This window comes from Nycticebus coucang, chromosome 14, assembly GCF_027406575.1.
Source record: "Nycticebus coucang isolate mNycCou1 chromosome 14, mNycCou1.pri, whole genome shotgun sequence".
Classification (NCBI taxonomy): domain Eukaryota; kingdom Metazoa; phylum Chordata; class Mammalia; order Primates; family Lorisidae; genus Nycticebus; species Nycticebus coucang.
Genome location: NC_069793.1, coordinates 55,761,344 through 55,785,125, shown reverse-complemented (window position 1 = coordinate 55,785,125; position 23,782 = coordinate 55,761,344). Strand labels below are relative to the sequence as shown.

Sequence of the window (23,782 nt, the reverse complement as noted above, 5' to 3'; positions counted from 1 at the left end):
CTCAAGGAGCTTACACACAAATCTAATAAATACCAGGAAGAGTAAGTGCCATTAGAAATATGGAATTAAGTGTCACTAATAAAGAAGTGCCTTTAGAGAGATGAAATGCTAGGTAGAGGGGGATTATGTCCAGCTGAAAGAATTAAGAAGGCTTCATAGAGAGGATGACCCTTGCACTGGGCCAGGAAGATCAAATGGCAAATAAATAAAGGGGCATTCCTGGGCAGGTGTAGAAAGTAGAAGGCATATGAAGAACAAGAAATATGCTCTGATGGGACTTTAACTAAATGGAGACTGGAAGAAAGCTGGAAAAACAGAAAGCCTTTGAGAGACAAATTGGGGATCTTAGCTTTTCTCTGGAGAATCACAAAAAATGTTCTGAGAAAGGAATGATAAGTCATGATGATGAAAGCTATACTCAGTGGTCTAGGTAGGGGGTGGCTGAGTACAGTGGCTCATACCTGTAATCCTAGCACTTTGGGAGGCCAAGCTAGGAGGATCACTTAAGGTCAGGAGTTTGAGACCAGCTGAGCAAAAGCGAGACCCCACCTCTACTAAAAATAGAAAAATTAGCTAGGTGTGGTGCATACCTATAGTCCCAACTACTCAGGAGGCTGAGGCAGGAGGGTCACTTGAGCCCAGAGTTGAAGGTTGTTGTGAGCTACAATAACACCATTGCACTCTAACCCAAGTGACAGAGCAACACTCTGTCTCAAAAAAAACAAAAAGAAAGAAAGAAAGAGAGGGAAAAGAAAAGAAAAAGAAAGACTGGCTAGGGGCTATGGCAGAAAACTTCAAATGCATTTGTCCCCCAGGACTGATGATCACAGAAAGGAAGACAAGAGGGAGCTTCAGTCAGAGCATTGATATGAATCCTCAGGTCCAGATAATGCCAGAAAGGGGACATATGAAGAGGGTTGTAAGCAAGTAGCCTGAAGTCAAATGGCAGATAACAGCACTAAGAAAGGGGAGAGGAGATGTAAGTGGAGGCAGGAGCCAACGTCAATGGGAAAACTGGCCATGCAGGGTCTGGAAGCTATGGTGGTACTGTTGGGGAGAGGTAAGCAAAAAGTATATGATGGGAATTTTTTCCTTTGAGGTTTAGTTGGAACACAGAAATGAGCAGGCAGTCCCAAGGGTGGCCAAAAGTCTGTACAAGCAGAGAAGGGTTGGAGAAGCAGTTGTTGGGTGGGGGCAACGAAGGAGTGGGAAGTGTAAACAGGCAGGAGATGAGGAAGGGAAGGGAATTTCAAAGTTTAGGATCTTGGATGTGGAAATGGTCTCAGTGACCAGGCCAAAGGTATGGCCATGCTATGAGCACCTTAAGAAGAAGGAAGATGAGTAAGTCCTTGGAGTTGACAGGATTGAGAGATTGAGAAGTCAGGGCACTGAAGGAATCTCGGTATGAATCCTCAGGTCCAGATAATGCCAGAAAGGGGACATATGAAGAAGGTTGTAAGCAATTAGCCTGAAGTCAAATGGCAGATAACAGCACCAAGATAGAGGAGAGGAGATCTAAGTGGAGGGAGGAGCTAACTTCAATGGCAAAAGTGGCCATGCAGGGTCTGGAAGCTACTTCTTCAGGGGAAGAAGTGAAGTAGCTTGATCAGAGAGGGTCACAGGAAATGCTCCCAGGGATGAGGTCAAATTTTAGCTATAATAAAGAAATAGGAATGCTCAAGAAAAAGGTATAAAACAAGGGGAAATATCACTTTTTGTCCACTGCATGGGTAAAGAAAGCTATTCCCAGAGTCAGTCAGGGTGTGGCAAACCGAGCCCTCTCATATACTACTGCATGTATTGTAAATCAGAACAATTTTTCTGGAGGACAATTTAGGGAGAGAAAGGAAAAAAAAAAACTACAAAAAAAATATCTATATCTATATCTATCTATTTAGGGGTGGTTATTATACATATATTTATGCGGCTCCTCAAAAGAAAATACATCCTCACAATGATATTCTATATAAAGTTAAAAGACAAGCTACAGACAGGAAAAAGATAACTAAAAACCACATAACTGAAAAATGATTAAAAATCATAATATATTAATTCCTAAAAATCACTGTGAAAAAGACAATCCAACTAATAACAGGTAAAAGAAATGAACATTTTAAAAATAAAATATTGCTCGACCTCTTTGATAAACTGGGAAAATGCAAATGAAAGCAATGAAATATTATTTCATACTCATCAGATTGGAAAATACTGAAAAGTATGGTATCTCCAAGTATTAGCAAAAATATGGGGGAGACCAGGCACAGTGGCTCACACCTATAATCCTAAGCACTCAGGAGGCCGAGGTGAGTGGATAGTTTGAGCTCACGAGTTCAAGACCAGCCTGAGCAAAAGTGAGATCCTATCTGTACTAAAATAGAAAAAACTGAGACAATGGCTGCAGACAGACCTTCCGACCCCATCCTATCTCTACCCTCTTGCGTGTTTTATATATTTCACTAGTATACTTCTTGCATGTCTTTCTAATTTCCCACCATTTCCATTCAGGTTATCTCCTCCTCACACTGGATAGCGAGAAATTGGTATTTGATATCAATTTCATAGACATGAAAATAAAATAAATAAAAAAAAAAAAAACTGAGACAAGAGGATCACTTGAGCCCAAGAGTTGGAGGTTGCTGTGAGCTATGACTCCAGGCACACTCTACCCAAGGCAATAGCTTGAGACTCTGTCTCAAAAAAAAAATATATATATATATATGTATATATATGTATGGAAATGAAAACTCATATATATTGCTGGTAAACAAATTCAACCAATATAGAAAGCAATCTGGAATTACCTACTAAAGCTGAATATCACACACCCCATTACAACAATTCCATTTGTAAGTAGTAAACACACAAAACTCTCATACAGGAATAAAAATAAATAAGGATGTTCATTACAGTAATGTCTGCAATACACAAAAATTAGAAAGACTTTAACCATCTCTCATTATCAGACAATAGTACGTTATATATACATAAATTAAGTTGAATGATTTTTATACATGGATACTTTCCAAAAATGATGTTGCATGAAAAAAGATTAGGTTGCAGAAGGCTGAATGCAGGACTCGTACATGTTTATAAAATTATAAAATACAATATAGTATACATTATTTCTGGACATATGTATGTAAAAAGACAAGATATGCACAGTAATGAGGTTTATATCAACTTCAGGAGGAGAAAAGGACTGGGGGAAGCTTTAGCCACATCTGACAAAATTTTGTTAAATGTTAAATAATAGATCTGGAGCAAATATGGTAAAAGGGTAAAATGTTAATATTTATTACATTTGGGGGAAGGGTACCTAGGTTTTTATTACATTAATCTTTTTTCTTTCATATACTTTTCAAAGTTTCAAAAGTTATCATTAAATAATTTTAATATACCATATACCCTTTAAACCAGCAATTCCATTTTTAGAAAATTCTAGAAACCATTATCCTGACATTATATACAAATGGTAGACATTTACTGCCACATAGCTTTCTTTTTCTTTTTGAGACAGAGTATCAAGCTGTTGCCTTGGCTACAGTGCTGTGGCATCACAGCTCACAGCAACCTCAAACTCTTGGGCTCAAGCAATCCTCTTGCCTCATCCTCCCAAGTAGCTGGGACTACAGATACTTGCCACAACGTCCAGCTATTGTTTTTTTATTGCAGTTGTCATTGTTGTTTTAGCTGGCCCAGGCTGGGTTTGAACCTGCCAGCCTCGGTGCATGTGGCCAATGCCCTACTCACTGAGCTATGGGTACTGCCACACCACATAGCTTTAATAACAAAACAATAGAAATGATCCAAAAGTCCATCCTCAGATTAGTTAAATAATGATTCATCCATACAATGGAATTCTATAAAGCTTTAAACAGAGCTCTCTATGTATCAGTCAATTCAAGTAACATTACCAGTGGAAAAAGCCAGTTATAAAACAGAAGTGCAAAATGATATCATGTTTGGGGGAGGGTATGTGTATAAGTATACATACACACAAAATATATTAAAAAGGTCCAGAGGACCATATGTTTAAAAAAAAAAAGTTAACAGTAACCAGCAGGGGTATCCAATCTTTTGTTCTCTGTATGACCCTGGAAGAAGAGTTGTCTTGGGCCACACATTAAATACACAAACACTAATGAGACCTGATGAGGGGAAAAAAAGGTCCCTGCATAATTTTTGTGATATCCGACACCACAGATAAGCAAAAAACATCCTCACATAATCTGTGCCACAGGCAGGTTGAACACATCTGCAAGGGATTATTTTTTTTTTTTTTTTTTGAGACAGAGTCTCACTTTGTCACCTTTGGTAGAGTGCTGCAACCTCAATCTCTTGGGCTTAAGCAATTCTCTTGGCTCAGCCTCCCAAGTAGCTAGGACCCACGCCTCTGCCACAAGGCCCGGCTATTTGTTTGTTATAGTTGTCACTGATGTTTAGCAGGCCTGGGCCGGGTTCGAACTGCCAGTCCTGGTGTATGTGGCCAGCACCCTAACCACTGAGCTATGAGCACTGAGCCAATTATGTTAAGTTTTTACTTTCTTCCTAGTACTTTTTGTTAATTGTCCAAATATTCTTCAATGAGTATGTATTTCCTTTGTTATTAATAAAAATCAATAAAGTTATTTAATTTTGTACAAAAAGACAGAAAAAGGAAAAGAAAATAAGGAATCAGTGACTCTGCTAATAGCAGACAGGTTTTAAGCTGGAATGATAGGAAAGTTCTCAGAAAAAGAGGGAGTTGCTGTCGACAGAAGTATAACAAAAGAGCTGGAAGGAAGACCAAGGCCAGCCCAGGTTTTACCTAGGTTGAGAATTTTCAGTAACCAGAATGAAGAAGGCTAGAGGGAGGAAATCAGCTGGGAGAATTGTTTATAACTGAAGGGCAGAGAGTATGCTGGACTGCTCAGTTCCCAAATTCCACATACAATTTTAATAATAATTCATTTTTCACCTCGCAGATACTGCACCTGCTGCATGACCAGCTCCTTTTGGAATAGTTGGAGTAATAGAAGAAAAACTCTGAGATGCCAGGTGTATCCACTGAAATTAATTCACTCTTACTTTTACATCCAAAGAGCCAACTGCCTGAGTTTCTACAGTCAGCTTCACCCAGGCCCCAAAGCCTGCATTTGCTCTATGTCAATGAAAAATCCTCACCAGCCTTTCTTCACATTAAAAACTGATTGTGTGGATACAAAAATATAGTTAGATAGACAGAATGAACAATATTGCACAGCAAAACAAAGTGATTATAATCAACAATAAGTTAGGGTAGACTTTGAATAACTAAAAGAATGGAATTGGAATGTTCCTTACACAAATAATAAATGCTTGAGGTAATGGATACCTCAATTACCCTAATTTGATTCATACACATTGTATGCCTGTATCAAAACACCACACATTCCCTATAAATAATACAACTATTATGTATCCATAATAATTAAAAATATTTTTATTTTTATTTATTTATTTATTTATTTATTTTGGAGACAGTCTCACTATGTCACCTTCAGTAGAGCCGTGGCATCACAGCTCACAGCGACGTCTAACTCTTGGGCTTAAGTGATTCTTTTGCCTTAGCCTCCCAAGTAGCTACAGGCACCTGCCACAAGGCCCAGCTATTTTTGTTGTTGTAGTTATCATTATTGTTTAGCAGGCCGGGCTGGGTTTGAACCCGCCTGCCTCAGTGTACATGGCTGGCGTCCTAACCGCTGAGCTATGGGCACAGAGCCAAAAATAAAATTTTTATTATTTTTTTTTTTTTTTGTAGAGACAGAGTCTCACTTTATGGCCCTCGGTAGAGTGCCGTGGCATCACACAACACACAGCAACCTCCAACTCCTGGGCTTAAGTGATTCTCTTGCCTTAGCCTCCCGAATAGCTGGGACTACAGGCGCCTGCCACAACACCCAGCTATTTTTTATTTGCAGTTCAGCTGTGGCCGGGTTTGAACCCGCCACCCTCGGTATATGGGGCCGGCGCCTTACCGACTGAGCCACAGGCGCCGCCCCAAAAATAAAATATTTTTTTAAACCTGACTGTGATCATATTAGTTTTTCCTGTTTTCTGGATCATTGCTACAGGGAAAAGGCACAAGAGGATAAAGGATACACATGCAAATTCTATGGCTCAAACTCATTCGACTTGCCTCACACCAAGGAGTATTTCTTGCCGCCTGGAAGGTAGTCATCTGCCTGCCCTGATGTTTTGTCTTCTGAAATAATCACCCCTTCCCAAATAGGATTTCTCCCTGCTCATTACAATCCCATGATTTATTTGTGATGTGGTCCTCATTCAGCAAAAGCCCAGAGCTGGCGTTATCTAGAAGTGATGACAGTCATTTCCAGATCAGAAACAGTTATACAGATAAAGTAAAAGATAATCCTTATCTAGTACTTACGGCCCAAGAGATGGGAGAAGACAGGAGAAATCTAGGGTGCTTGTTCTCCTGCTCTCACAGTACTAAGCCAGCTTCCCATTTATAAATGAAGAAAAGGCAAAGGGGAAATTAAATGTTAGGTTAGTCTCCTTTCCTCCCAGAGCTTTTAGAAGGATTAAACACAATAATATTTTAATGTAAGCAAGAACACAATTACATGACAGCTCTAACTTGCTAGTAGGAATCCAGTCCTTTCATCCGTTTTCCAAAGTCTATGTATCTGCTTTTAGTTGGAAATAAAGAATACAGAGCATAGACTACAGAACTTGGAGCCTCGAGTTACTGTCCAACTCTCTGACAAAATTCCAAATGAGGCTCGGGGCCGGTGGCTCAAGTAGCCAAGGCACCAGCCACATACACCTAAGCTGGTGGGTTTAAATCCAGGCTGGGCCGCCAAACAACAATGACGACTGCAACCAAAAAAACAATAGCCGGGGGTGGTGCCCGGCACCACAGCGGCTCAAAGGAGTAGAGCGCCGGCCCCATATGCCGGAGGTGGCAGGTTCAAGCGCAGCCCTCGTCAAAAACTGCAAAAAAAAAAAAAAAAATAGCCGGACGTCGTGGCAGGCAACGTAGTCCCAGCTACTTGGGAGGCTGAGGCAGGAGAATTACTTGAGCCCAGGAGTTGGAGATTGCTGTGAGCTGTGATGTCACAGCACTCTACCCAGGGCCACAGCTTGAGGCTCTGTCTCAAAAAAAGAAAAAAATGGAAAAAAAAAAAAAAAAAGACTGTAAAAACAAAATTCCAAATGAAAAAAATGGTTATTTAAGAAGACCACCTAAGGGACATGATATGTGGGCAGCGCCTGTGGCTCAGTGGGCAGGTCACCAGCCCCATACACTGAGGGTGGCGGGTTTGAACCCAACCCCTGCCAAACTGCAACAAAAAATAGCAGGGTGTTGTGGCGGGCACCTGTAGTCCCAGCTACTTGGGAGACTGAGGCAAGAGAATCACCTAAGCCCAAGAGCTGGAGGTTGCTGTGAGCTGTGACACTACAGTACTCTACTGAGGGCAACAAAGTGAAACTCTGTCTCTTAAAAAAAGGGGGGGGGGGCAGGGGGCATGATATGTATCCATGCTCCTGGGTATTTTAAGCTCTATTTTTCTATCAGTTAGATCATCAGAAAACTACATAGATGCTATTAGCTAGCTCCTCACAGAGTGGTTTTCACTGAGTTGCAATTTCATGTAATACATTCGTATTTTATTAGTTTCCTATAAGAAACCTATAGGAAACCAAGTTTGCATAAGCATTTGTTGTCAAAATAATAAGGAAACTATTGTAGTTGTAAAAACAAGGGGAGAGAACCAACACTTAATTGGTTAAAAAATAAAAGTAAATATTATATCGTTCAATATCACCTTAGATATCATATAAATTTCATTAAAATATAAAACTTAAGAAAAATTTTTTGGGGCGGTGCCTGTGGCTCAGTCAGTAAGGCATCGGCCCCATATACCGAGGGTGGTGGGTTCAAACCCAGCCCTGGCAGAACTGCAACAAAAAAATAGCCGGGCGTTGTGGCGGGCGCCTGTAGTCCCAGCTACTTGGGAGGCTGAGGCAAGAGAATCGCTTAAGCCCAGGAGTTGGAGGTTGCTGTGAGCTGTGTGAGGCCACGGCACTCTACTGAGGGCCATAAAGTGAGACTCTGTCTCTATAAAAAAAAAAAAAAAGAAGAAAAAATTTTTGTCTGCCTTGAGAAACTTATATGTAGATTACCAAAGAACTCCGAGTTGAAGGCCATTCACAGCAACCACATTAATTAATGAGATTAGAACATCTGCATGCTCTCCTAATTCTGATTATCTATCTCTTTATTATTAACATGATAAAGGCCTCCATGGTCCACATGTGTTAATTATGTTAATTCATTAAATACTCCAAAACAATCTTTTGAGGTAAATGTTAACAATTCTATTTTACCAAATAAGAAAACCAAAGCCCAAGTAGTACAGCTAGTAAAAGGAAGAGCCTGAATTCAAACCAAGTCTGACTTCAAAATTCTCAATCCTTCCACTATCCCATGGAAAATACACTGGGATATTATTATTAGTAGTAGTAGTATTGGTAGCCTGCCACATCAGTTTCCGTTCTGAAAAAACTATAAATCCAAAGAGAAAATATATGTGGAAATGTTTTACATGCTCTACGGTAGTATTCATATGTAAATAACTATCATTCTCCTCCAGGAAAAGTTGCATAGAGTTGTTATTTCAGCTACGCTCCCCTCCCCCACCACACCCACCCCATCAGAAAACTCAGCAGGAAATGAACTCCAAACACAGCCTAACAGAAATACTTTTCTCTCAACATTAAAACTCATAAAACTAAAAAATAAAAAATAAAAATAAAATTCATAGGCTCGGCGCCTGTGGCTCAAGAGGCTAAGGCGCCATCCACATACACCTGAGCTGGTGTGTTTCAATCCAGGCCGGGCCCGCCAAACAATGATGGCTGCAACCAAAAAGCAGCTAGGTGTTGTGGCAGGTACCTGTAGTCCCAGCTGCTTGGGAGGCTGTGGCAGGAGAATCGCTTTTAAGCCCAGGAGTTGGAAGTTGCTGTGAACTGTGATGCCACAGCACTCTACCCAGGGCAACAGCTTAAGGCTCTATCTTAAAAATAAATAAATAAATAAATAATAAAACTCATAAAACCATGTGGGTTATTACTCCCTTGAACATAGGTGCTTGGCAAAAGCACCTATGGGTATAGACTCTTGTTTGTTTCAGAATCAGTGAGATGCTGGTATTTAGCCAGATAGGCTTTCTTTTCTCCTTACTTTTTTTTGAAGACAGAGTCTCACTATGTCACCCTCGGTAGAGTGCCATGGCGTGACAGCTCATAGCAACCTCAAACTCTTGGACTTAAGCAATTCTCTTGCCTCAGCCTCCCAAGTACCTGGGAATATAGGCACCCGCCAGAACGCCTGGCTATTTTTTGGTTATAGTTGGCCCGGGCTAGATTCGAACCTTCCAGCTCAGATGTATGTGGCTGGCGCCCTAGCCACTGAGTACAGGCACCGAGCCTTTTCCCCTTACTTTTAATCTCTTCTTCGGTGATGATCATCATCCTCAAGCATTATTTCCAGAGATACTACCTTTGGGAGGAAGTTTTCATTTCTAGCTTATCCACAAATTCATGACTAGATATCAAAGTTCTCCTGAACTCTGAAATCTACAATATGCTTCTTTCCTGACTATTACCCAGAGGATATGTGTGCTTTCCCTGATATTTAAGAGACAAAGCTCAAAATAAGAGGTCCTCAGAGAAGGTTCACTCTACCTCCAGTCCTGGGCATCAGTGGCTTTTAGAGGCAAGTGGTCACCACAGCAAGAAAATACTGGGAGGGAGGCACCTGTGGCTCAGCCAGTAAGGCGCCAGCCCCATATACCAAGGGTGGTGGGTTCAAACCTGGCCCCAGCTGAACTGCAACAAAAGGGGCTTTGTGGCAAGCACCTGTAGTCCCAGCTACCTGAGAAGCTGAGGCAAGAGAATCGCTTAAGCCCAGGAGTTGGAGGTTGCTGTGAGCTGTGTGATGCCACAGCACTCTACTGAGGGCCATAAAGTGAGACGGGAAGGGGAAGGGGAAGGGGAAGGGGAAGGGGAAGGGGAAGGGGAAGGGGAAGGGAAGGAGAAGGAAAAGAAGGAGGGAGGGAGGGAGGGAGGGAGGGAGGGAGGGAGGGAGGGAGGGAGGGAGGGAGGGAGGGAGGGAGGAAGGAAGGAAGGAAGGAAGGAAGGAAGGAAGGAAGGAAGGAAGGAAGGAAGGAAGGAAGGAAGGAAGGAAGGAAGGAAGGAAGGAAGGAAATACTGGGAATTCTCTGGACCACTGCTACGTCCAGGGACAAGCACCCTCTCTGGCTACCCCCATCCAAACCCTGTACGCAAAATATAAAGAATGCAACATAAATCCTCATAAAGACTGGCTAATAAAACAAATCCCAATCATAAAAGCATTGAGGGCTACTATACAGAGGGACACCTCTGGAATAAAAGAGTGAAGTTAGCTCACTGGCTAATTTCCCTAATACTAGCACTACTTAAGGGACCAAGTGTGTCTCCTCTGAAGGGCTCCTGAATCCCCACCTACATATCACAATTCTTTTTCTCTTTAGTATTATATCTCCTACCCCACTTGTCTCCCTACATTCCAACCAGTGGACAGCAATGCCTAATAGAACACAACAGGCTTAAAAGCTGTTTAAAATGAGTGTTTTGCATTTTTTCTCCCCTACTACTGACTAAGCTCCTAACCTATCTCATGGTATCCAAACTCCACTGTAAAGCACCTACCCCACATCTTCAGACTCCTCACAGAATCAGGCACTCCTTGAGGGCTCTCCCTTCACCCTGGCAATTCCAATAACCAGTAGATGGATCCATTCAAAATCCTCATCTCAGGACTGAGTCTCTGACTTTACCTCCACTTCTGCTTTAGTCACTCACATCTGTGGACAAACCTTGGACCTTGGACTACACATTTCAAAATCTTGTCCTCTAAAATTCTCTTGTCTGACTATGATTTCCCTTCCCAACAGTCTCTTGACCTTTTTATTACCCAACAGCTATTGTTGGCCAGGTCTCTAAAGCCCTTCCCCTTTTTCTTTTTCCATCAGCCATGTCTCGGCAGTTCCTTTCTGCCCCTCCAGGCTGGAATCTATCATCCATCACACTCACATCCACCGCCCCCTTCTCCTTCCACTGAACTACCTATAAAGCCCTATAAAGCCCGGACAATTAAAAACTGCTGGTCAGATATCACATCTACATCATGTCTGAAAGGTATTTTAGAGATACATTCTGAAGTATTTATGGATAAAATAGTATGGTGCCTAGAATTTGCTCCAAAAAATCTAGTGGGGAAGAAGGAAGAGTAGTGGACAATAAAGAGTAGTAATACAGAAATAAAACAAGCTAGTTCACATGTGGATAATAGCTGGAGCTAGATGATGGATGTAGGGGTGGTTATCTTCTATTCTCTCCACTTTTGTTATGTTTGATATTTTCCATAATAAAAAGTTTTTGAAAACCACATAAGTGAAAAATTAATAAGGAACAGTGCCAAAGGTCAACCACAGATAACCTCCTAGTCACAGAATGAAAACTATAATTTTACAATGAAGAAATCTGGCTGATCCTACTCTAACCGTAACCAAACTTAGCATCAATAATAACGGGACAACCAGACATTATGTGTCTCTAATATGCTGTATCATTTATAATGGTTTTTTCCCCCACAATGCTTAACCTAAAATTAATCAACTCTATATCTAATTTATTGTTTACAGAAAATCAGGGGAGGGAGGAACAATCTGAACAATAATGCCAAAGAAACAATCAGACAAATCCATACAATGAAATGTGGATTCACGTTAAGAAGTAAGATGGAGGATCTAAAACTGAATTCATCATTTCCCACTCTCCACCCTCCTCCACTTTCAGTTTTTATAAATCATCCCTAACTTTTGTTTTTTTTTTTTTTGTAGAGACAGAGTCTCACTTTATGGCCCTCGGTAGAGTGCCGTGGCCTCACACAGCTCACAGCAATCTCCAACTCCTGGGCTTAAGCGATTCTCTTGCCTCAGCCTCCCGAGTAGCTGGGACTACAGGCGCCTGCCACAACGCCCAGCTATTTTTTGGTTGCAGTTTAGCCGGGGCCGGGTTTGAACCCACCACCCTCGGTATATGGGGCCGGCGCCTTACCGACTGAGCCATAGGTGCCGCCATCCCTAACTTTTCATCTTCCTTCTCACTCTAGGTCAATCTATCACCAAGTCCTGAAAATTGTGCCTCCTTCCTATCCTAAATCAGCTCCTCCGTTCCCTGACACTCAATGCTTGACTAACTGCTGTAATCTGCAAGAAACAACCTCCTTGCTCTAGTTGTACTTCCTTCATATCTACTCTCTATACTTCTTCCTTTGCATCTTTCTTTTTTTTTTTTGTAGAGACAGAGTCTCACTTTATGGCCCTCGGTAGAGTGCCGTGGCCTCACACAGCTCACAGCAACCTCCAACTCCTGGGCTTAAGCGATTTCTTGCCTCAGCCTCCCGAGTAGCTGGGACTACAGGCGCCCGCCACAACGCCCGGCTATTTTTTGGTTGCAGTTCAGCCGGGCCGGGTTTGAACCCGCCGCCCTCGAGGGCCGGCGCCTTACCGACCGAGCCACAGGCGCCGCACGTCGTTTGCATCTTTCTAAAATGCAAATTTGACCATATCGCTCCAGTGCTCAAATCCTTTGTAGCAGCTCCACTGCCCTCAGTGGTGCTTCCCAAAATGTATTAAAGAACCGCAAAGCCTTCAGCTTATTACATGGTGCTCCTCCAACACAGTGATAAATGGCAAAAGATGTACGCCATTCACGGGTCATTCTTTCATTCCTTCTCATAAGATTAAGGAGACAGTCTCCACAGTCTCTCAAACACTTGATAATATCTTTATGAGATAAGATTTTCACAGGCAACAATATTTGGCTAAAATTTTAAAACATTATTTTTAATTTTCATTGTATTTACTTGAGAAGTTACTTTCTGTGTATGGCAAGTAATACTGATTTTCCACTTTAAGAAAGTAAGATAATGTTTACTTTTAAAATACATTTAAGTTAGAAAGTGAGGTGATTTTGGCCAGGCAAGGTGGCTCACATCTGTAATCCTAGCACTCTGGGCCAAGGTGGGTGGCTCACCTGAGCTCAGGAGTTCAAAACCAGCCTGAGTAAGAGCAAGACCCTGTCTCTACTAAAAATAGAAAAACTAGCCAGGCTTCATGACAGGCGACTGTAGTCCCAACTACTCGGGAGGCTGAGGCAAGAGGACCACTTGAGCCTAAAAGTTTTGAGATTGCTGTGAGTTATGACGCCACAGCACTCCACCAAGGGCAACCGACTCTGCCTCAAAAAGAAAAAAAAAGAGGTGATTAAATATTATGTAAATAATATCTCGGGTATTATTAAGAGGCTAGTAATATTGTGAAGAGGGTAAGCAATTAATTAAGTCTCAGGAAAAACTGCCCAATAGCTTAAAAATGAAGTTTCTCTGTATGGTTGTGTTGATTTAAAAATAAGTCTATGAACTGATACCCGTCTCTACTTGAATCTGATGGGCCTTTGTGACTACCTTAGGAACAGAATGCAGCTTATGTGAGGGTGCATAACCTCCAAGGCTATGCAACCTCTGTCAGTCTCTCTGAGGGCCTTCACTTCACAAGGAGGCTGGCATACCAGAGGGACCACAGGGTGCAGTAAGTGGAGGAGAAGGAGACTGAGCAAGTGCTGGGGCCCCAGATGCTTGAGTTTTTCCCTCCCAGGGATCACGCATGAGGGGAACTGAGCCTTCAGATCATTCCAGACCCAGCTGCGGACTAACGAAAACTACATGAGAAAACCCCAAGTGAAACCCAGAACCATGACAGTAACAATAAAAGTACAGGCTGGGAATGATGGCTCACGCCTGTAATCTCAACACTCTGGAAGGCTGAGGAGGATAGATTGCTTAAGCTCAGGAGTTTGAGATCACCCTGAGTAAGAGGCAGACCCCACCTCTAAAAATAGCCAGGTGTTGTGGCCAGTACCTGTAGTCTCAGCTACTCCGGAGGCTGAGGCAAGAGAATCGCTTGAGCCCAAGAGTTTGAGGTTGCTGTGAGCTATGACGCCACAGCACTCTACCAAGGGTGACAGAGTGAGACTCTGTCTCACAAAAAAAAAAAAAGAAAGAAAAAAAGTAGGGCGGCGCCTGTGGCTCAAGGAGTAGGGCGCCGGTCCCATATGCCGGAGGTGGAGGGTTCAAACCCAGCCCTGGCCAAAATCCACAAAAAAAAAAAAAAAAAGTATTGTTTGAAGCGACTATATTTGGGGGTGGTTTGGTAAGCAGGATATTGGCAGACTCAGCCTTTAAGAGCCTGGCCCCCAAGACCTACCTCTGACGTCTGATCTTGACACTTCTCACTGTACCCTGCCAAGTACAGCAAACATGACCCTGTGGGACTTCCCTGCATATTTTGAACTTACAGCCTCACTCTCCTCTGTCTTTTTGAACACTAACCCTTCTACCTGGAATGCCCTTCCCCACCTTGGCTACTTAAAAAAGAACTAGGTATCCTTCAAAATCAGTACCAATACCATTCGTTTCCTCTGTGAAACCGTGCCCTTCTCTTCCTTGCTCTCCTCCCACCAGTGCCCAATAGCTTTCCTCCCTCACTAGGGTCGCAAAAATCACAGTGCAGCATCCTGGCCTTTTCTATGTCTTGTCCACTAAACCGTTAAGTTCTATGAGGGAAGAGACTGCATGTCAATGTGCAGCTGGTTCTGCAGATATTGCTGATCTGAAATACCAATAGTTTCTCTTTCTGCTTCCTTATGTAGCTTATTTCCACTAAAAGCATTTATGTGTAAGACCTGGCTGGCAAAGCAGAAATGATGCCAGCTCAACCCTGCTCTTTCCAGTCCCTCAATTTCTAACTTCCAGTCCCAGGATTTTACTCACACTCCAATCCTTGAACGAGGCTTTCTTTTCTGGGTTCAGGAGTTCATGACTCTTAGGAAGAGCAGCCCCAGGTTGATGCAGCAGTAAAAGCTGCCTTTTAATACAGTTGGGTGGGACCTGACTAGCTTAGTGTCTGGGACATTAAGTGGGTACTCAATAAACATTATTCCTCCTCCCGCTTTTACTTGAAAAGTCTTACTGAATCTGCCTTCTAAGCAGCCACATTGCTTCATACTTTTTCCTGCTGCTCCCCTCACAAAGTCACCCCCCTCTCTGGGTCTTAAGACCCTGTTAGCCTTTGGCCCTTTGACACTCTTTAATACCAACCTATGCATCTTTTTTTTTTTTTCTGGCCGGGGGTTGGGTTTGAACCCGCCACCTCCGGCATATGGGACCGGGGCCCTACTCCTTGAGCCACAGGCGCCGCCCCCAACCTATGCATCTTTAAAACGCACTAGAATCCCCATCTCTGCTCCCACCTCAGCCAGGGTGAGTTCATCAAAGCAGGAATAATTCAAGGGAGAGGCTTCTGTGGCATAATATCCAGGTCTAGTGTGTTAACACAATTGTATATGGGAGTCACTATAAAGTTTTTCAAAGGGAACTGATGCAATTATCCCCACATTAACAAAGGGGATTATGGCTATATCATGTATAGGAGAATAGAAAACAAACAAAAAAACAGGATTAGATATCAAAAGACTTGGGTACAATTTTTGATCTCCTACTAAAGGCTTCTTTTTCTGAAAACTGCAACAGAAATGTTCCTTTAAAGCAGTTTTTTCAACCTTTTTTATCTCACAGCACACTTGAACCTACAGTTAAACCTCCATAGCACACTTAAATTATGTTGATAAAAAAAAGTAAAAAAATAAAAGAATAAACTTATAATGCTTTGAACTTCTTTTGAAAATAATTTAATTAATCGTCTTTAAAACTTTTCATGACACACTTAGGATCCTCTCACAGCACACCAGTGTACTGTGGCACACTAGTTGAAAATCATTGCTTTAAAAAGTTTCAGAAGGTGGCGCCTGTGGCTCAACGAGTAGGGCGCCGGTCCCATATGCTGGAGGTAGCGGGTTCAAACCCAGCCCTGGCCAAAAAAAAAAAAAAAAAAAAGTTTCAGAAAATGGCCAGGTACAGTGGCTCACACTTGTAATTCTAGAACTCTAGGAGACCAAGGCTGGTGGATCCCTTCAGCTCAGGAGTTCCAGACCAGCCTGAGTAAGAAATTACTATTTCTAGTAATAATGGAAAAAATTAGCTAAGCATTGTGGCAGAAACCTGTAGTCCCAGCTACTCAGGAGGCTAACACAGGAAGATCACTTGAACTTAGGAGTTTAAGGTTGCTGTATGTGAGAAAGGTTAATGCCATGGCACTCTAGTCTAGTCAACAGAGTGAGAATCTTATCTCTAAAAAAAAAAAAAAAAAAAGAAAGGTCAGGCAAAATGGCTTATACCTCTAATCCTAGATCTCTGGGAAGCCAAGATGGGTGGTTTGCTTGAGCTCATAAGTTTGAGACCAGCCTGAGCAAGAGGTAGACCCCCATCTCTAAAAAAAATAGCCAGGCATTGTGGCAGGCACCTGTAGTACCAGCTGCATAGAAGGCTGAGGCAAGAGGATCTTTTGAACCTAAGAGTCTAAGCTATGATACCATGGCACTATACCAAAAGGAACAAAGTGAGACTCTCTCTCAAAAAAAGTGAAATTATAAGGAAGTAAATACAAGTAGTCTCAACTCACTACAAACACTACAGTGAAAATAAGTTCACAAATTTTACAGAAAAATCAAATTTAATAGAAAAAAGTTACTTTAGGTTTTTTTTTTTTTTTTATTGTTGGGGATTCATTGAGGGTACAATAAGCCAGTTACACTGATTGCAATTGTTAGGTAAAGTCCCTCTTGCAATCATGTCTTGCCCCCATAAAGTGTGACACACACTAAGGCCCCATTTAATTTTTTTTTTTACTATATTTTTTTTTTTTTGTAGAGACAGAGTCTCACTGCACCGCCCTCGGGTAGAGTGCCGTGGCGTCACACCACAACGCACGGCTATTTTTCTGTTGCAGTTTGGCCGGGGCTGGGTCCGAACCCGCCACCCTCAGGCAAATGGGGCCGGGCGCCCTACTCACTGAGCTACAGGCGCCGCCCCCTTTAGGTTTTTTTAATCAATAAAATTTAATTCCTACTTCATTTTTTAGAGAAAAATTAATTATAGTTCCAATGCAATTTTTCTGGAACCATAAAAAACACTTTAAAACAGATATAAATTATCTTTGTAATTCTGATGAATCAAGAAAAATTTTCAAATTATGACATAAAAGCCATAAAGAGGGGAGGAAAGCATTTGATGGAAAATAGTATACATTTGCCTACATAAAAATTTAAAACTAGGGAAAGGTAAATAATTAGCAAAAATAATTTTTTTTTTTGCAGTTTTAGGCTATGGCTGGGTTTGAACCCACCACCTCCGGCATATGGGGCCAGTGCCCTACTCCTTTGAGCCACAGGTGCTGCCCCCAAAATAAAATTTTTTAGAAAGTTTTTTTTAACTGTGGGGAAAATTATCAGGAATACATATGGCATACTCCTAATGTAATAAGTATGTAAAAACTCTAACAAATACACAAAAAAATAACAACTAAACAGAAAAATGAACAACTGATTTGAGTAAAAAATTCTCAAAGGAATAAACACAATTGCCAGTAAGCATAGAAAGGTGTTAATCTCATTCATAATTGAAGAAATCCTAAATAAAGTAAGAAACCCTTTTTCACCTGATTGGCAAATATTTAAAAGATTTATGGGCAGGGCAGCGCCTATGGCTCAAAGGAGTAGGGCGCTGGCCCCATATACCGGAGGTGGTGGGTTCAAACTTGGCCCTGGCCAAAAACTGCAAAAAAAAAGATTTATGGGCAGGCCAGTAGCTAATGCAGGTAATACCAGCACTTTAGGAGGCTGAGGCAGAAGGATCACTTGAGGCCAGGAGTTCTACACCAGCTACAATCCTAGCTCTGCCACCTTGCACACTCAGCAGTCTCACCTCTGAACCACAAGGCACCTGGGAATGGATCCAGGTTCTCAGCCAGTGTTCCCAGACACAGTGACTCCTTTGACCCTGGAGGCAGTATTGCCTCAGGCTACCAGCAGCCTCTCCTTTTATCCCAGTGTGCCTTACAAAGATTAGATTGGGCAGCCCTGGTCAGGTAACCTTTAACTCCCCTTCCCACACTGAAACAGAATTCTATGGTTGTGCTGTACTTAGGAAGGAGCTAAAGAAAAGGAGACTCTTGGGGAAAAGCTGAGAGCCACTGACCTTGAAGGAAAATAAAGACTCTCCTCATAATGGGAGAATTCAAAAAGGATTTGAGAACCGACAGTGCCAAGGAGGAAAGGGCAGCTTATATTTACTAACTCTGATGTCTCACCTGAAGCTATGGGTGACACCTGAAGCCACGGTGCTGAAGTAGACAGCAAAGGGCGATACCTGAGCCATGCTGCTCTGAGACAACCCAAGGTCACTGCTTGGGTAGCAACAAGTAGAAAACCTGGCCTCTGGGGCGGTGCCTGTGGCTCAGTGAGCAGGGCACCGGCCCCATATACCGAGGGTGGCGGGTTCAAGCCCAGCCCCGGCCAAACTGCAACAACAACAAAAAAAAAATAGCCAGGCGTTGTGGCGGGCGCCTGTAGTCCCAGCTGCTCGGGAGGCTGAGGCAGGAGAATCGCCTAGGCCCAGGAGTCGGAGGTTGCTGTGAGCTGTGTGACGCCATGGTACTCTACCAAGGGCGATAAAGTGAAACTCTGTCTCTACAAAAAAAAAAAAAAAAGAAAACCTGGCCTCTTTGGGAAGAGGCAATGAGGCCTGTGGGAGTAAAAGTCAAGTGAAATCCTCTCTTCCAGGTGTTCTCAGCCTTTCAACTGCCAGCTGTGGACTTTGCCCTTGAAATTCAATTCCTGAACTAAAGAGATAATCTCCCAGGCACTCCTATGTAAACTTGGCTAATCAAAAGAAATACACTCAGTGCCTAGTCCGTTCGTAGTCCTTGAAACAGCCCTGCCAATCAGCAGGCCATGCTGAAGGGCACGGGGAAGCTATTCCTGGCATAAACGTCACTCAGTTCATCCTAAGGAAATCAAGTGCCCAGGATGAGCTTTTTCCAAAAATGAGACAAACAGATGTTTAGACATAAGCATATACCTAAAACTCATCCAGAAGTGATATGGACATCATGAGAAATGTCACTGAATAAAGGGCTCAGACCTTTACCAGGTTTTGTTGATGTTATAAGGTAAACTACCCAAGAATATCAAAGTATAGACTTCTAGACATGAAATTCCAGGTTAGTAAAAGAAAGCATGCCTAGGGCGGTGCCTGTGGCTCATTGAGTAGGGCACTGCCCCTATATACCAAGGGTGGCGGGTTCAAACCCGGTCCCGGCCAAACTGCAACAAAAAAATAGCCGGGCGTTGTGGCAGGCACCTGTAGTTCCAGATACTTGGGAGGCTGAGGCAAGAAAATCGCCTAAGCCCAAGAGCTGGAGGTTGCTGTGAGCTGTGACGCTACGGCACTCTACTGAGGGTGACAGGATAAGACTCTGTCTCTACAAAAAAAAAAAAGAAAGAAAGCACACCCATTAACAGCCGGCTATCATGCTGTTATTGGCATCTTAGCCGCAAGCCTCTCAAGCAATAGTTCTCAAAGCTGGGTTCCCAATTAGTAGCAGCATCATTACTCCCAAACATGTTAAAAATGCAAATTCTCAGACCTTTTTAACTAGATACAAGCCCTCCAGACGAGAATCAGAAACCACTGCTCCAAGGCTCCAGAAAATTCTGTAATCTGAAGTTCAGGTCACCCCCACCCCTCCATTTATTTTCTGCTCTTAATGAATTTCAAGAGGCTAGAATATCACCTCTCCAATTACACCCATAAGACAGGCAAGTTTCTGCCCACACCACTTCCATCCTCCACATGGTCTCATAGGTTTCTTTTCTATTCTACACCAAATCCAACTGGGTTCCTTTCCTGCTTTCAAAAGAACAGTAATTCCTGGCTGGGCACCTATAGCTGAAGCGGCTAGGGCACCAGCCACATAACTGGAGCTGGCAGGTTCGAATCCGGCCCGGGCCCACCAAACAGCAATGACAATTATAACCAAAAAAATATAGCTGGTCATTGTGGCAGGCACCTGCAGTCCCAGCTACTTGGGAGGTTGAGGCAAGAGGATTGCTTACGCCCAAGAATTTGAGGTTGCTGTGAGCTGTGAAGCCACGGCTCTCTACCCAGGGCGACAGCTTGGACTCTGTCTCAAAAAAAAAAAAAGAAGAAGAAAAGTAATTCCCCAATTTCTGGGTGGTTCAAGTCCTTCAAGATCTGACTTTAGCCAGTCTTTTCACTGTCCCCTCTAACTCATCTGTGTGTCCTGCTCATAAGTGACCATTTAATGTCTACTCAGTGAATCAGAGTTAAAGACGATCTGAAAAACACCCTCTACAAGAATCTTTCCCCACCACATGTCTTTTCCTTCAGAAGCAGGGTAGTTACTGAAAAAGACAGGAATAGAGAAGACAGGAAAGCAAAATCCAATTCCTTAGCAAAGAAATTCTTTTGTGTGTCAGGCTTTTATGCTAAATCTGAAATTCAGTCTCACCCTGCTCTACCCTTCACAAACTATTCCATCTAAGCAGTCTAACCAGGCTGAACACAGACTTCATCAACACTGAGGAGTGAGGGTTTATAAACACCCTATACATTTTCATTTCAGAATCCTTGATTTATAGCATCCAAATAGGATCAGTTCCTTCAAGAAAAAAAGCATCTATCAATAGAAAACAGTCAATGTTCAATTTCCCAGAACTGGAAAGTGTAACCTGATAAATTTCCTTCCTTAAACATTTCCAACAAACTTGGAAACTTTAGAAATGAGCTGTATGCTGAGAAATCAGGGTTTATTTATAAACATTAGTTTACTGATAAAATACAAAAGCAAAATCCATCTTCTTACTATAAAATAGGAAGTGTCACAGTAAGACACTTGTGGAGTATTAAGGAGAAAGGCCACTGTCCTTCCTGCCCAGTTGAAAAGAGGTAATTGAGGCTGTTTCCAGGTCTTGCTACACCCCCCGCATAAGCCCCAATTTTCATTATAGACTAGCATTCTCAGTGTTTAACCAGGTTCCCCCTTCAGAGAAAGTTGAAAAAAATTCATTCAACTCCACGAACATTTAAAATCTATTCTATCCTCCAATGGATAGAAAGGAGAACAAAACGGTAAATAGCATATAACAAGGCCAGGTGTGGTGGCTCACGTCCGTAATCCTACCATTCTGGGAGGCCAAGGCAAGAAGATCCCTTGACCTCAGAAGTTCAAGAATAGCCTGAAGAAGAGCAATACTCTGTCTCTACTGAAAATAGAAAAATTGGCCAGGTGCTGTGGCAGACACCTGTAGTACAGGCTACTTGGGAAGCTGAAGCAGGAGAATCGCCTAAGGTTGCTATGAGCTAGGGTAGTGCTATGGTACTGGAGCCTAGGCAAGAGGGTGAGATACTATCTCAAAAAACAAACAAAACAAAAAAAAACCAACAACAATTTAGTGGGGAAAAAAATTCATCAACTATTCTAGACAACTAAGAGCAGCTGCATTTGACATACCAATCAGAATGGGGGTGTAGAAAGAGCTCATGCTTTGGAATCACATAGATTCGGATTTTAAGCAAGTTAGCCACTCTGAGTTCCTACAGAAATCTGAACATCAAAAAATCAACTCACAGATTATTGAAAGGATTTAGTAAAATGATGTAAATAAAAATGCCTGGTGTAACACACCGCCTAGAATAGAGTAAGCATTATACTAATGATATGCCATAAACCTAGAATCTGCAGAAAATTGTGAAATGCGTATTGCTTGACCCCAAGAATTATGCAGAATATATTCATTCAACTTCCTTTAACTAAGCAGCTACTGCCCACACCCACTCCAGACCCCTTTTGTTTCCCCACATTCTTTTTGATTCTTCTCAAGCCATCGCTCTCAAGCTTCTACACCTTCCCCCAAGTTGTGCCACATCTTATACCCTGACATCCACTTCCTCACTATATTGTAACAATGATGACTTCATTTATGTCCCTTCAACATGTCAAGCTCTTTCCCAGCTCATGGCTTTCCCTCTGCTGTTTGCTCTTCCAGGAATACACTTTCCCACATCTGCACATTCACAGCTTCTTCTTGTCCTTGAGTTCACAGCTCAAACATCATTCTTTTAAGTCCTGCTATACTCTCTCTTTTTTTTTTTTTTTGGCCAGGGCTAGGTTTGAACCTGCCACCTCTGGCATATGGGACCAGCACCCTACTCCTTGAGCCACAGGCGCCACCCAATATACTCTCTCTTTTACATCACCATTAGTTTCGTCATAGCTCATATCATTATTTTTGATCACTAGAAATCCAGTGTGCTATCCATAGTACCACAGAGCCATCTTTACATTATTATTTCTCTTCTCATCCATTGATTTATTTACTTGTTTGCTGAAATGCTTCCTAATTATATTCTAAGCTCCACAACAAGGACTTTACTGTCTTGGTTATCTCTATGTCCTCAGCATATACAACAGAATTTAGAACAGAATGGCTACTCAGTATCAATGTGTATTTATGAATGAATTAATTAATTCAGTTTCTGAAACAAGAGAGGCAGAGTTGGATCCCCTCTCCCCTTTCTTTCTCACTGCAACTAACTAGTGACTGGGATCCCAGGTAAATTAAAAAGAGGATAGGGGGCGGCGCCTGTGGCTCAGTGAGTAGGGCGCCGGCCCCATATGCCGAGGGTGGCGGGTTCAAACCCGGCCCCGGCCAAACTGCAACCAAAAAATAGCCGGGCGTTGTGGCGGGCGCCTGTAGTCCCAGCTGGGAGGCTGAGGCAAGAGAATCGCTTAAGCCCAGGAGTTGGAGGTTGCTGTGAGCCGTGTGACGCCACGGCACTCTACCGAGGGCAATAAAGTGAAACTCTGTCTCTACAAAAAAAAAAAAAAAAAAAAAAGAGGATAGGGCTAGGCGGTGGCTCAGCCAATAATCCTAGCATTCTGAGAGGCCAAGGTAGAAGGATCACTTGAAACCAGGAGTTCAAGACTAGCCTAAGCAAGAACAAGACCACAATTCTGCAAAAAAATAGAAAAATTGGCTGGGGTTGGTGGTACACATGCCTGTAGTCCCAGTGACTCACAAGGCTGAGCAGGAGGATTGCTTCAGCCCAAGAATTTAAGGCTGCATTGAGGTATGATCAAGCCACTGCACTCTAGTCTGGAGTGACAGAGCACGGTTCTGTCCTCCCAACCCTCCCCCCAAAAAAAAAACAAGAAAGAGAGAAAAAGCCAAGGATAACCCCTGAGGAATACCAACGAATAAGTTCATCCCAACTTGCCCAATGACAAAACATTAATTGCTTTGAGGAACCCAGGAAGACCACACAGCGATTGCAGCCTCCATAGTCTCCTATTCTACAGCTTCCCAGAAGCAGCTCAACTTCTTCCAGCAAAGCCACGTAAACATCCGGACATAGGTGTCTCTCAGATGACAAGAAGTCTAGATAGCATTGCTTTCAAAACCCCACCTGGGTTTACTATATAGTTGTGGGTTCTGAGATTGGGAGCTGGGGGATGGTTTTCTATTTCCATTTAATGATATTTAAATAAAACAAAAAGTCCCAGTTGTTTTCTTTTTAACTCGATCCCTGCCACTTCCCCTTGGGCACTAACTCAAACTCACAGCCCCTCTCACCACAAGTATCCTCACAACTGGCTCTTCCAACACAGCTGAGTTGTAACTCAACCCTGAGCCATCAGTGATGACTCAA

At 42.5% G+C, this 23,782-nt stretch overlaps 1 protein-coding gene across 7 annotated transcripts in view; it reads right to left on the bottom strand.

Moving 5' to 3' along the window:
- DENND2B (DENN domain containing 2B) overlaps positions 1–23,782 on the bottom strand; it is a 173,717-nt gene that overhangs the window by 87,789 nt on the left and 62,146 nt on the right. The window contains exon 1 of one of the 7 annotated variants that reach the window (XM_053562350.1): positions 10,741–10,841. The exons of the other annotated variants lie outside the window; for them this stretch is intronic. The gene's annotated coding sequence lies outside the window, so the exon portion shown is untranslated. Of the gene's footprint in view, positions 1–10,740; positions 10,842–23,782 lie in introns of those variants that run through there. 7 annotated transcript variants of the gene reach the window in all.